Genomic DNA, 11,993 nt, shown 5'->3' on the forward strand with positions numbered 1-11,993 from the left:
TGACAGGCATATAATACCAATTATATAAGGATATATACATTTCTGCTGTTTCTTTAGCGTAGGTTTCAAATTTATCATCACTAATCGCTAATCCGGATGATATTACTTGTAGTATTACTGCAAAACGTTTAATTAAACCATGATTTATTCCTGTTATTGACGCTGATAATTCTGATAATGCAAAAAACTTCCTGGCCGTGTTCCCGTCATTTGATGTTCCCTTCCCTTGTTTTACTTGGTCGACTAATAGTCCCATTTTATTCTGAAATTCACGTTTAATCACTTGTTTTCTATTCTCAAATTGTTGTTTGTGGGATATAGTAGTCCAGCATTTAAAATCCAGTCTATAAGCAATATGTAGTAGGCATTCAAAGCATTTTATTAAGCAGTGTAAGGTAGATAATCCGAAAGAGTAATTGTCAGTGTTACTGGTCCTGATACGCGTTAAATTGTTCATTTCTTTTGGTGATGCATTGCAGATATAACATCTCATTGACGAACTTGTGTTCGTCATGAAATTGCAAATTTTGCCATCCACCATTGTAAACAGTAATTTAAAGTTTACTGTGACGTTATTTTTTTTATGCGGTTGGAGGGATTCTATTTCAGATTTTATTTCGTCAGTCATGGATATTACAATGTCTTTATTTTCCTTGGTATACTGAAATTGTATCGGTCTGCAGAAGAAGGTAGACGATGTTTTTTTATTTTGCCACAAAACTGTTTCATTGTCACTATCTAATAATTTAATCGGCACTAAACTACTAATAAAAACGGTGGAATCATCCTCAGTGTGTGAAATAAACTGCTGCTTGTAAACAGATTGGTTTGATGCTCCATCACAGCCCCATTTTATAATTAAAGTTAAATTATGAGGAATATTTGTTGCTATTTTATCCGACAGTAATGTAAGAAAACGGGATGCGGTGTGGGCTAAGAGTCCTTGTAATTGTCTTTTTGCTCCAGTTTCTGTGATGTTTACGGATGCTTCGGAAGGGTAACAGTCTTTTTTTAATTTCTGAATTGCATAATAGCTTGGATAAAAATGGTGGTCAAGATTTGCAGCATTTTCTCTTATTGCGTTGTTACGTCGCGAGCGAGTGATGATACGGCGCGCGACGTACAAAAATATAAAAAGAAAAAGAGATTGATTAAATTGATTAATCTTATTACTTCTTTCACTTTATGGGGAATTAATACGCGGTTGAGCACTGTATTTTCGCTGCCACCAGTCCCGATCGCGCTCGACGATGTTAGGTCGTTAACGATCGGAACAATTAAAAAGAATCGTTTAATTTTTATAATAAGATTCTGAAGTTGTTATATTGAGTTCGTCAATGCTCTAGTCCCATACGGGCCACTCGTGCGAATTGATGCAAAGATGGTTAGCGTGAATGTTAGGAAGGAAGTGTGTTAAACTAAAATGAATCGGAAACTAGTTATGTGTAACAAAAAGAAATATAATTTCAAAAAGTAAAGCATAAGCAGTAAATGAAGTGGTTTACAAAAGTTCGAGCTGTTGAGAATATAGGAAAAATGCGATTTAAATATATATTTAACAAGATCGGCGAAAATAGGTTATATTGAAAACTATTGAATCGTAGAACGGAATTTAAAGATGATTCGAGCGGCGATTTCGATGAACAATTAAATAACGTTGAGAAGAAACGGTCCCAAGGGGAAAAACTTCCAGAACCAACGGTATCATGGGCCGCCTCTCGTTATAACCAACGGAATTATCGTTAAAATTGCAAAATATCTTCGATACCTTAATAAGATGTTGAACAGAACGATCTTGGGGGAAAACTTCCAGGACACGCGGTTTCAAGATCGCCCGTTTTGCCTCACTATATCCAGATTCGTCGTAGTGGAGAAAATGAAATAAATAACTCACCAAGCTCAGTGTAAAACAATACACGATAATAACTTTGGAAATCTTAGAAGTTGCTGGTGTAGTCTGGAAATCTGGAAGGCGAAGAAGAGATGAGAACTTCGTCACGCACTACGCGTTCGCGATCGGCCTTTCGACGGTTTACGGTTACGAAAACGAAACGACAATTGCGAGATTATTACAAATGACGCGACGCGGAAAAAGAAAATATATTAATTAACGGACGATTTAAAAGCAAAAGTGAAAAGATAGAAAATGAAAAGTATGAAAAGAGTTTAACGTATTCATAAAGTCTTTTGCCGCGGAAAACGCGAACTGCAATCTCCAGGCACTCTGCCTTTTTTCAAGGACTTTACCGGGCAGCTAATTACAACGATTTTCGTACGACAACTCTTGCTTAACGCGAACACGGGCTCCCCGTCACGTACCTCACGATTTTTCGACGAAGAGTGATTTGCCTCAGTCAAGCGATCGTATCTCAGGGTTCGACCCGCGATCATGGGCCCAAAGTGGGGACATCATTTGGCAAATCAGGGTACGTGTCGAAGGGGAAGGCCCGCGCGTATTGATTTCGTCTAGGCGCGTTTCCCGAGCTCTCATCCCTTCTTGACCTTTCTTCCGACTCTATCTTCCGTAAGCTATCTCTTTCTTTTACCCCTCTAACGCTACGCGGATTTCATGCGTCGCAATTCTAAAATTTCTAGAATGTTCGAAATCTATTACGACTTTACTTGTTTGAATTTACTAATTAAAGAGAGGCTTTTATAAATGGTATTTATAAATGATTTTTCGGTAACGAAGACATCTGGCCCTTTTAATAGACGTCTGAATTACTATATTGAATAACTAATAATGAATAACGTGGAATTATTATTCCGATCTTATTTGTATTTCGGCGGTTTACGGAGAAAGGCAATCGATGTTCATAATTATTACCAAATCGCGGATATATGCAAATACGTTACTGCATTTAATCGTTATTAGTTCCGCGTACATCTACTTTTAATGATTTTCGTATTTTCTAAACGCTCTACGTTTAACGTTTAGTTCATTGTCGATGTTTATTGCCTTAGTCGACCTTCGCTTGGAACGTTCTTGAACGTCAGTCGACAATTTCAAACCTCAGTGGTTGTCACGCAAACCCTCGCATTCTATAGTCATTCAAACAGTTTCATTCCGTTTCATGCTAGCTGTTTCGATCTTAATTGCATTCATTCTTTGTGGAAGAGTCGGCTGACGCATGCTTCGCAGGTAGAAGAGGTATCTCGCTAGCAGGGTCGAACAAGAATTTTCTTTGAAACGGCGCGGTTAGCTGGGAAATTTCCAAGTGGGTCGCACTGCTTAACCGCGCGGCGAAGGATGTTTATGATACCTCTCCCTTAACGGTTTTGACTTTCGAAGTTTTGAACTACGCAGTTTCGACTAGGCAATTACCCCAAGGAAAGGTTGACTTTGTATTATTTGAAAGAGCTAAATATAGCCTCCTTTGTGTGCCTCGCCTGGGATTATTTCCAAGTGCTACGCACTGGCGAGGTACACAAACTTGGTATACTAACGATTAAACTATTGAAACTAATAAGAGAAAAGAAAAGAAGAATTATTATTTTAATCTCAAACCCCTTTCTTTGTGCTCCTCGTGTGGAATATTTTCAAGTGCAGCGCACTCAACGAAGAGGCACAAGTTAGGGGGAGCGCGGACAGGATACGGAAATGAGAAAAATCAAGTAAAATGCCCTTCCTTGCGTCTCCCGTAGGAGAATTTCTTCCAAGTGCAGCGCACAAGACGGGAAGCGCAAGGTCGGGATATTGAAAAATTAACCTGGACGTAACAGCGTTATATTGAAATCGGGTTAGGTTTGCAGCAGCATACAATCCTAAAAATTGTTCTTCTTTATGATGTACTTTTGGACGTAGTAAATTTTCACAGTATTTTCTTATATTTTTTACATGTTCTGGGTGCTGTTGTATAAAATCTATTATATAGTGAGCATCATTGGATTTAATTTTCTTTTTAGTGACGAAATGAAATTCTTCCTCGGTACATGTCCTAAATATCTCGGTTCTTCTTCTTTTTTGGCGTTCCGATAATTGTTCAAAAGGCTTAAGTTGTGCAGGAGAAGTGTTGGTAGAACATGACGGCCGAACTAAAAACATTCCTTCCGGCAAATTGAAATCCAAATTTAACCACTCTTCATTTTTTGTTATAAACCGATCCATTTGTCGACCAGCGGAAGACCATCTTGACACCAAATTATTACTAAATTTCCTTAACTTTTCACGCATTTCAAACCGTTCCGAAGCAGATATGTCACGCCCGAATGCAACAATCCATTTCTCCAAAACAATGTCATAACTCCTGAAAGGAATATTATTATCTTTGAATACTGAGAGTACACCACGATTTGATTCCATATTCATATTAACACTTGGCATGCGGGCAACGTATTTTTACGTTTTTTGCAGTCTGTCACTGGAGCGCGGGTCACGTAAAAATACGTATTAAGTAGATTTGTGGTGGATACCCGCTAACCACCACAAATCTACTAAATACGTATAATTATATGTAATTGTGATATTATATGGGTGTTGTTTGCGTTGCTAGGCAACGCTTTGCATTTTTTCTTCCCACAAGTTATGATTGTTGAGTTACTCGGTCTTTTGTTGAGTTATTTCGTCTTCAATCGAATTCCTATTTTCTTCACAGAGGAAAATGCTTTGAACGGTACCATACTGTAAAGAACTATTAACGTGTTATCAGTTCTATTTGTCCTTGTCATGAAAAAATATTTTTGAATTCATTGTAAAATTTAAAAAATCGTTTATTTTTGTGATTTCATGAAAATATCGTTTTTTTTGTTAAATAATCTTACAGTATATATTTAAGTGTAAAATAAAAAAAGTTTCGTTCATAAAAACAAAGTAGTTTTCGATTTACTGCGATTTTTCTGAATAACCAAACTTTCGCGCGATTCACGAAAAAACACCTGCTGCACGCGTAAGTTGGCGGCGAAGTATACCCGCATGCCAAGTGATAAGTAACACAAAATCACACTATTAATCCCGAATTCAAAGAACAGTGCTAACTTTAAACTACCTTTTTCTGACTGTATTGTACAGAAAGGTAAAAGTTTATTGTCTGATCTATGAAAACATCTTGACTTAAAAATAACTTTTCGTCGAAGAACTGTCATAAACTCCCTTTAAAAATCTGAGAAAATTACAGATTAATAATCATAACAAGACACTAATACCGTAAAAATATAAACGTGGTCATTTGATAATTTCTATTTGAAAAAAAGAATTTTTTAACTTTCAGAATTTTTAAAAAATCCATTTTGCAATAAAAAGTTCTGAAAAAATTCAAAAACACGTTGGTCATGGAGCACAATATTCCGGATTTTTTTCAAAAGTTTTCATACAGTACAACCAAAGATATAAAGGTTAAACTGTTAATTGCGTTTCGCCCTGTAACTACAGTATTGCCTCGAAATAAGCAAGTTGCTCGGGACCGAACCGTTGCTTATTTCGAGGGAGGTAGCTATTCGGCTTGACTTTGTTCTCGAAACGGGACGATAGAGAACGCGAGAAACGAGTGAGAGATCCGAGGTAGCGGCAAATCATATAGTGATCGGCCGAGCAGCGATGTTATTTTTGAACAAGGATAGAAAGCATTATATACATATATTCCATCCTTCTTCTACTAACCGATGTCACTGCTCAGTCGAGCGTGAAATTTATTACCCTAAACATCGGCTTCGCGCTTTCATGGACCTCTCACTCATTTCTCGTACCTCTCACTTTGCGGGCGACTTCAAACAAAGAAGAGGGGATAGCGACTTGGTTATTTCGAAGTCGAGACCACTTGCTTATTACGAGGCAATACTGTACCCTTCAAGTAATGGTGGCAGCTTCATGCTTGGCACAAATGATTTTCTCTGAATGGTCTATTAATAGGTATGTCTAAAGGCACTTTTGAATCCCTTATCCGGCTATACCCTGTAGGGCAGTTATGACAATTAAATTAAATATCTCACGAAAAAGCAACAAAAAGCAAAAAACATTTCAATAGCTACGATCTATATACTTCCTAGAAACAAATGGTGCAAAGTTTTTTCTGGGCGTTTTTAGGCGACTTTTGTAATTGAATAAAACATTTATATCTATTATAATCAAATGCAATACATTTCTGTTTATTATTTATGTCACCTTTTTGTTTATTTTAGAATTATTAGAACCACAACATGAGGTATTACACATATCCTGTTGGTAAAGTCAAAAAATACAAGGATTAGAACGAGAATTACCAAAACGAAAAATTGCTCGGTGTAACTAATTTTGGATGCCTCAAGGTAAATAGTGGTACAAAACGTAAAAATATTGTGGAACATAATTGTGGAAGACTTAAACATTCATAAAAATATACTTAAGTTCTTAAATTACAACATTAATATTTTGCCTCAATGTCCAACATTCGTATATGGTCGCCCCACTGTGCGCCGCCAGGACTTTGAAGTATTTTGGAGCGTAACAGTAGTTCGTTTTTTTGGCTAAATGGAGCGAAAATGTACTTTTATATCATCACAGGCGTTAGTTTAATAGCGTTTAACAATGGATCAGTCGAACAGAATGAAAAAATAAGATTGTTAAAATTTTCGACTGATCGGTTCGAAGAGTCCAAGCAATACGCCGCAAGGACTTTGAAATATTTTGGAGTGCAACTAAAGTTCAATTTTTTGGCTAAATGGAGTGAAAATGTACAATTATCTCATCACGGACGTTAGCTCAATAGCGTTTAACAATGGATCAGTCGTACAGAATGTAAAAATAACATTGTTAAAATTTTCAACTAATCGGTTCTAAGAGGCTAAGCAATACGCCGCTAGGACTTTGAAATATTTCGCAGTGCAACTAAAGTTCGATTTTTTGACTAAATGAACCGAAAAAGTACATTTATATCATCACGCACGTTAGTTTAATATCGTTCAACGATGGATCAGTCGTACAGAATGTCAAAATAAGATTGTTAAAATTTTCCAGTAATCAGTTCTAAGAGGCGAAGCAATACGCCGCTGGGACTTTGAAATATTTTGAAGCGCAACTGAAGGTCGATTTTTTGACTAAATGAAGCGAAAATGTACGTTTATATCATTACAGGCGTTAGTTTAATAGCGTTTAACGATGGATCAGTCAGATAGAATGTAAAAATAAGATGGTTAAAATTTTCGACTAATCGGTTCTAAGAGGCGGAGCAATACGCCGCTAAGACTTTGAAATATTTTGGAGCGTAACTAAAGTTCGATTTTTTGGCTAAATGGAGCGAAAATGTACAATTATATCATCACAGGCGGTAGTTTAATAGCGTTTAACGATGGATCAGTCGTACAGAATGTAAAAATAAGATTGTTAAAATTTTCGACTGATCGGTTCGAAGAGTCCAAGCAATACGCCGCAAGGACTTTGAAATATTTTGGAGTGCAACTAAAGTTCAATTTTTTGGCTAAATGGAGTGAAAATGTACAATTATCTCATCACGGACGTTAGCTCAATAGCGTTTAACAATGGATCAGTCGTACAGAATGTAAAAATAACATTGTTAAAATTTTCAACTAATCGGTTCTAAGAGGCTAAGCAATACGCCGCTAGGACTTTGAAATATTTCGCAGTGCAACTAAAGTTCGATTTTTTGACTAAATGAACCGAAAAAGTACATTTATATCATCACGCACGTTAGTTTAATATCGTTCAACGATGGATCAGTCGTACAGAATGTCAAAATAAGATTGTTAAAATTTTCCAGTAATCAGTTCTAAGAGGCGAAGCAATACGCCGCTGGGACTTTGAAATATTTTGAAGCGCAACTGAAGGTCGATTTTTTGACTAAATGAAGCGAAAATGTACGTTTATATCATTACAGGCGTTAGTTTAATAGCGTTTAACGATGGATCAGTCAGATAGAATGTAAAAATAAGATGGTTAAAATTTTCGACTAATCGGTTCTAAGAGGCGGAGCAATACGCCGCTAAGACTTTGAAATATTTTGGAGCGTAACTAAAGTTCGATTTTTTGGCTAAATGGAGCGAAAATGTACAATTATATCATCACAGGCGGTAGTTTAATAGCGTTTAACGATGGATCAGTCGTACAGAATGTAAAAATAAGATTGTTAAAATTTTCGACTAATCGGTTCGAAGAGTCGAAGCTGTTACGTATCCGTCTTGGAAATTTCCTTATATGGTGTTACAAACCCTTCTCAAGAAATTTCCGTATATGGAATCGGATGTGTGCACCCGACACCAACCGTCTTCTAGAAAATTCGAGACCAACGCAAAGCAAGGGCGCGGTCCTACGGGTCACGTAGAGTCAGTCCCCACCACCCTTTTTGCTCTAGGTTTTGAGTATAAAAAGGGTGGCGACAAGGGCACCTCGGGTCTAGTTGAAGTCTAGAATCAGTTCGATACACGTCAGTACGTTCTTTTTCGGATAATCTCTGCAACGAGGAAACTCTGCGAGATCGGGTATTCAAGTCCCTTTCAAGCACTCACAGTAACTATACAGTACGTTGTCGGCTGTTAAGCATTATTATAATCGTTGTAATCCGCCCCCGTTTGCTCGTGTTCGTGAAAACCGAGAAGGATTAGATTCTTGCTTCGCGGAATCGAAACTAAACTTTATTTATTCAACTCATTTCAAACGTGCAACCTAGAGTTCAATTCATTGAATACCGCGACAATTACACACAACAATTGTAAGGTCCGGAATAGAGAATAAACTCATACTAGTTTAATTTACATACTATTGTACAATTATATTTACTGTCCAGAAACCCACTAAGGTGTACCTTTACCGCTCGAGGTACATCAATCAAGTTACGAGACCTAATACTAACGCTTCCTGCGGCTCCCTACGTTAGCCATACGTAGGTTCGTCCGCATATCACTCTCCTAAGGCTCCCTACGTTAGCCATACGTAGGTTCGTCCTCCACTCTACACCTTTCCTGTGGCTCCCTACGTTAGCCATACGTAGGTTCGTCCACCATAGCCAACCTCCTGGAGCTCCCTACGTTAGCCATACGTAGGTTCGTCTCCACGTCTACTTCCTTAGGCTCCCAGTGTTAATAACAACACTGGTCAAGCCATTAACAATTACCATTTACCTAAATTAAGCCCCGGCTACGCAGCCGCCCCCACCGGCTCGTAACAAAGCAATACGCCGCTAGGACTTTGACATATTTCGGAGCGTACCTATAGCTCGATTTTTTGTCTAAATGGAGCGAAAATGTACATTTATATCATCACAGGCGGTAGTTTAATAGCGTTTAACGATGGATCAGTCGTACAGAGTGTAAAAATATGATTGTTAAATTTTTCGTCTAGTCGGTTCTGAGATACTTTTTTTGTCTTAAAAAATGGTAAATTTGCTTAATTATTTTACAAATGTACATTTATATTGTTATAGTCGTTTATTTGTTAATGTTTTATCGTATAAAAATGCAAAAATATCGTTTTAATTTTTTCATCTCATCGGTTCTGGGCGGTTTCAAAATTATTAAAAATATTAATAAAACCCAAGATTTACTTGAAAATGTGAATTTATTATGTCGTGCATGTTAATTTATTAATTTTCATGTATAGAACGTTATTAAATGAAATAATATGTTCGACGAATTTTCAGTCTAAGTTTTCAGGATGGTACGCTCTCACGGCGGTTTGCACAGGCATACGCCTGAGCGTAAGCCCACGCGTCGCCGACCTAGCGGCCGGCCGTTCGGTATTTATAGGAAGGCACTTTCGGTTCGCTCGGACCGGTCGGGAGTAGCGTCGAGCGTGTGACTCTTTTATGACCTCGGTTGAAAAGCAGTCTTCCGCTCCTCGAGAATACACTTTCTCGACTATTCTCGTTCCGGTTTTCCGTTGCGAATTATTATTTATCTCCACACAGCATTACCACGGGTCGGTGTCTAAGACCGAATGGCCCATATGTGGTGAGCCTTGTAATATAAGGCTGGTGATCTGTATGCACTTTAAATGTGTATACTTATACCAATTGAGCATCAACTGTCTGTAACCAAAATTGGTTCGAACTAAAAAAGTATAAGATTGTATAAAATTTGGGAACCAAGAAAGTAGTGTTAGACGAAAATTCGTTCTATCACTTTTAGAAGGGAGACTGTTTAGAAATATTAAAAGTCTAAAATACACATTACGTCCTCTGCATTATGAATAAAATTACGTCCAGAGTTTAAGAAAAATCAAGAGGTGTCAGAAATAAAATCCTCTCTGATACGTTCAGAGAGGAGGATAAGTATGGGGATAGATTAATTTATAACAAGTTACTCTCTCTGTACATGAGTAAAAAGGAAAGAAGTAATGCTGGTGAAACTTCTAAAGGAGGGAGATTCCAACATATATAATATATATATTTAAAGCAAGTCCTCGGAACTCTCTCCGTTAATGTTTGAAAAGGTGTGTGGAGATGGAGGAGAAATGTATAAAGTACAGAGACGAGGTTGGTGGGCCCGCTCTTATAAAGATTATTAAATTTGGTGGTAAAATGACCAGCATGATCACTGTACGCGCTTTCTCGATTTGTCTAGCATGCCACTGTCCGTGCTATCTTTTATTAGATTGCCCAGCGTGTGTGGTTTACGTGCTTGTACGATGGATGCACGGCGTGAAAGTGATTTTCGTGCTTTATGAGAGAAAGATGAGCGGAGGAGAATATTTTGCCTCTTTAAGAGGTCAAAAATTTATGAAATGTGTGTATCAAAAGAGAAATGTCTTAACGTCGATCGGTCTTTTGGGGAGGAGCCGTCGACGAAAATTTAAATTTACTATAATAACTAAGCTCCCTGGTTGATCCTGCCAGTAGTCATATGCTTGTCTCAAAGATTAAGCCATGCATGTCTAAGTATATACCGAATTAAGGTGAAACCGCGAATGGCTCATTAAATCAGTTTTGGTTTCTTAGATCGTACAACACATTACTTAGATAACTGTGGTAATTCTAGAGCTAATACATGCAAACCAGAATTCCACCCAGAGATGGGAGGAATGCTTTTATTAGATCAAAACCAATCGGTGGCGGACGGCTTGTCCGTTCGTCCATCGTCGGCTTTGGTGAGTCTGAATAACTTTGTGCTGATCGTATGGTCTTCTAGCACCGACGACGGATCTTTCAAATGTCTGCCTTATCAACTGTCGATGGTAGGTTCTACGCCTACCATGGTTGTAACGGGTAACGGGGAATCAGGATTCGATTCCGGAGAGGGAGCCTGAGAAACGGCTACCACATCTAAGGAAGGCAGCAGGCGCGCAAATTACCCACTCCCGGCACGGGGAGGTAGTGACGAAAAATAACGATACGGGACTCATCCGAGGCCCCGTAATCGGAATGAGTACACTTTAAATCCTTTGACGAGGATCCATTGGAGGGCAAGTCTGGTGCCAGCAGCCGCGGTAATTCTAGCTCCAATAGCGTATATTAAAGTTGTTGCGGTTAAAAAGCTCGTAGTTGAATCTGTGTGTCACAGTGTCGGTTCACCGCTCGCGGTGTTTACTGGCATTATGTGGTACGTCCTACCGGTGGGCTTAGCTCCTCGCGGGCGGTCCAACTAATATCCCATCGCGGTGCTCTTCACTGAGTGTCGAGGTGGGCCGGTACGTTTACTTTGAACAAATTAGAGTGCTCAAAGCAGGCTACCTTCGCCTGAATACTCTGTGCATGGAATAATGGAATAGGACCTCGGTTCTATTTTGTTGGTTTTCGGAACCCCGAGGTAATGATTAATAGGGACAGATGGGGGCATTCGTATTGCGACGTTAGAGGTGAAATTCTTGGATCGTCGCAAGACGGACAGAAGCGAAAGCATTTGCCAAAAATGTTTTCATTAATCAAGAACGACAATTAGAGGTTAGAGGCCGAAGAAGCGACCACGACGGCGTAACCGCCACGGAAGCCTCGCAGCAAGGAAGATCCGCGGGTGGCCAAGGCACGGGACCGAGCTCGGATCCCGGGACGCGACCGAAGTCGCCAACCGTTCACCTCGCCCAGGCCCGGCACGTCAGCCAGACCCGCTTCCCGACCAAGCACGACACGCCCCGC

The sequence above is a fragment of the Osmia bicornis genome, chromosome 1 (assembly GCF_907164935.1).
Source record: "Osmia bicornis bicornis chromosome 1, iOsmBic2.1, whole genome shotgun sequence".
Taxonomy (NCBI): domain Eukaryota; kingdom Metazoa; phylum Arthropoda; class Insecta; order Hymenoptera; family Megachilidae; genus Osmia; species Osmia bicornis.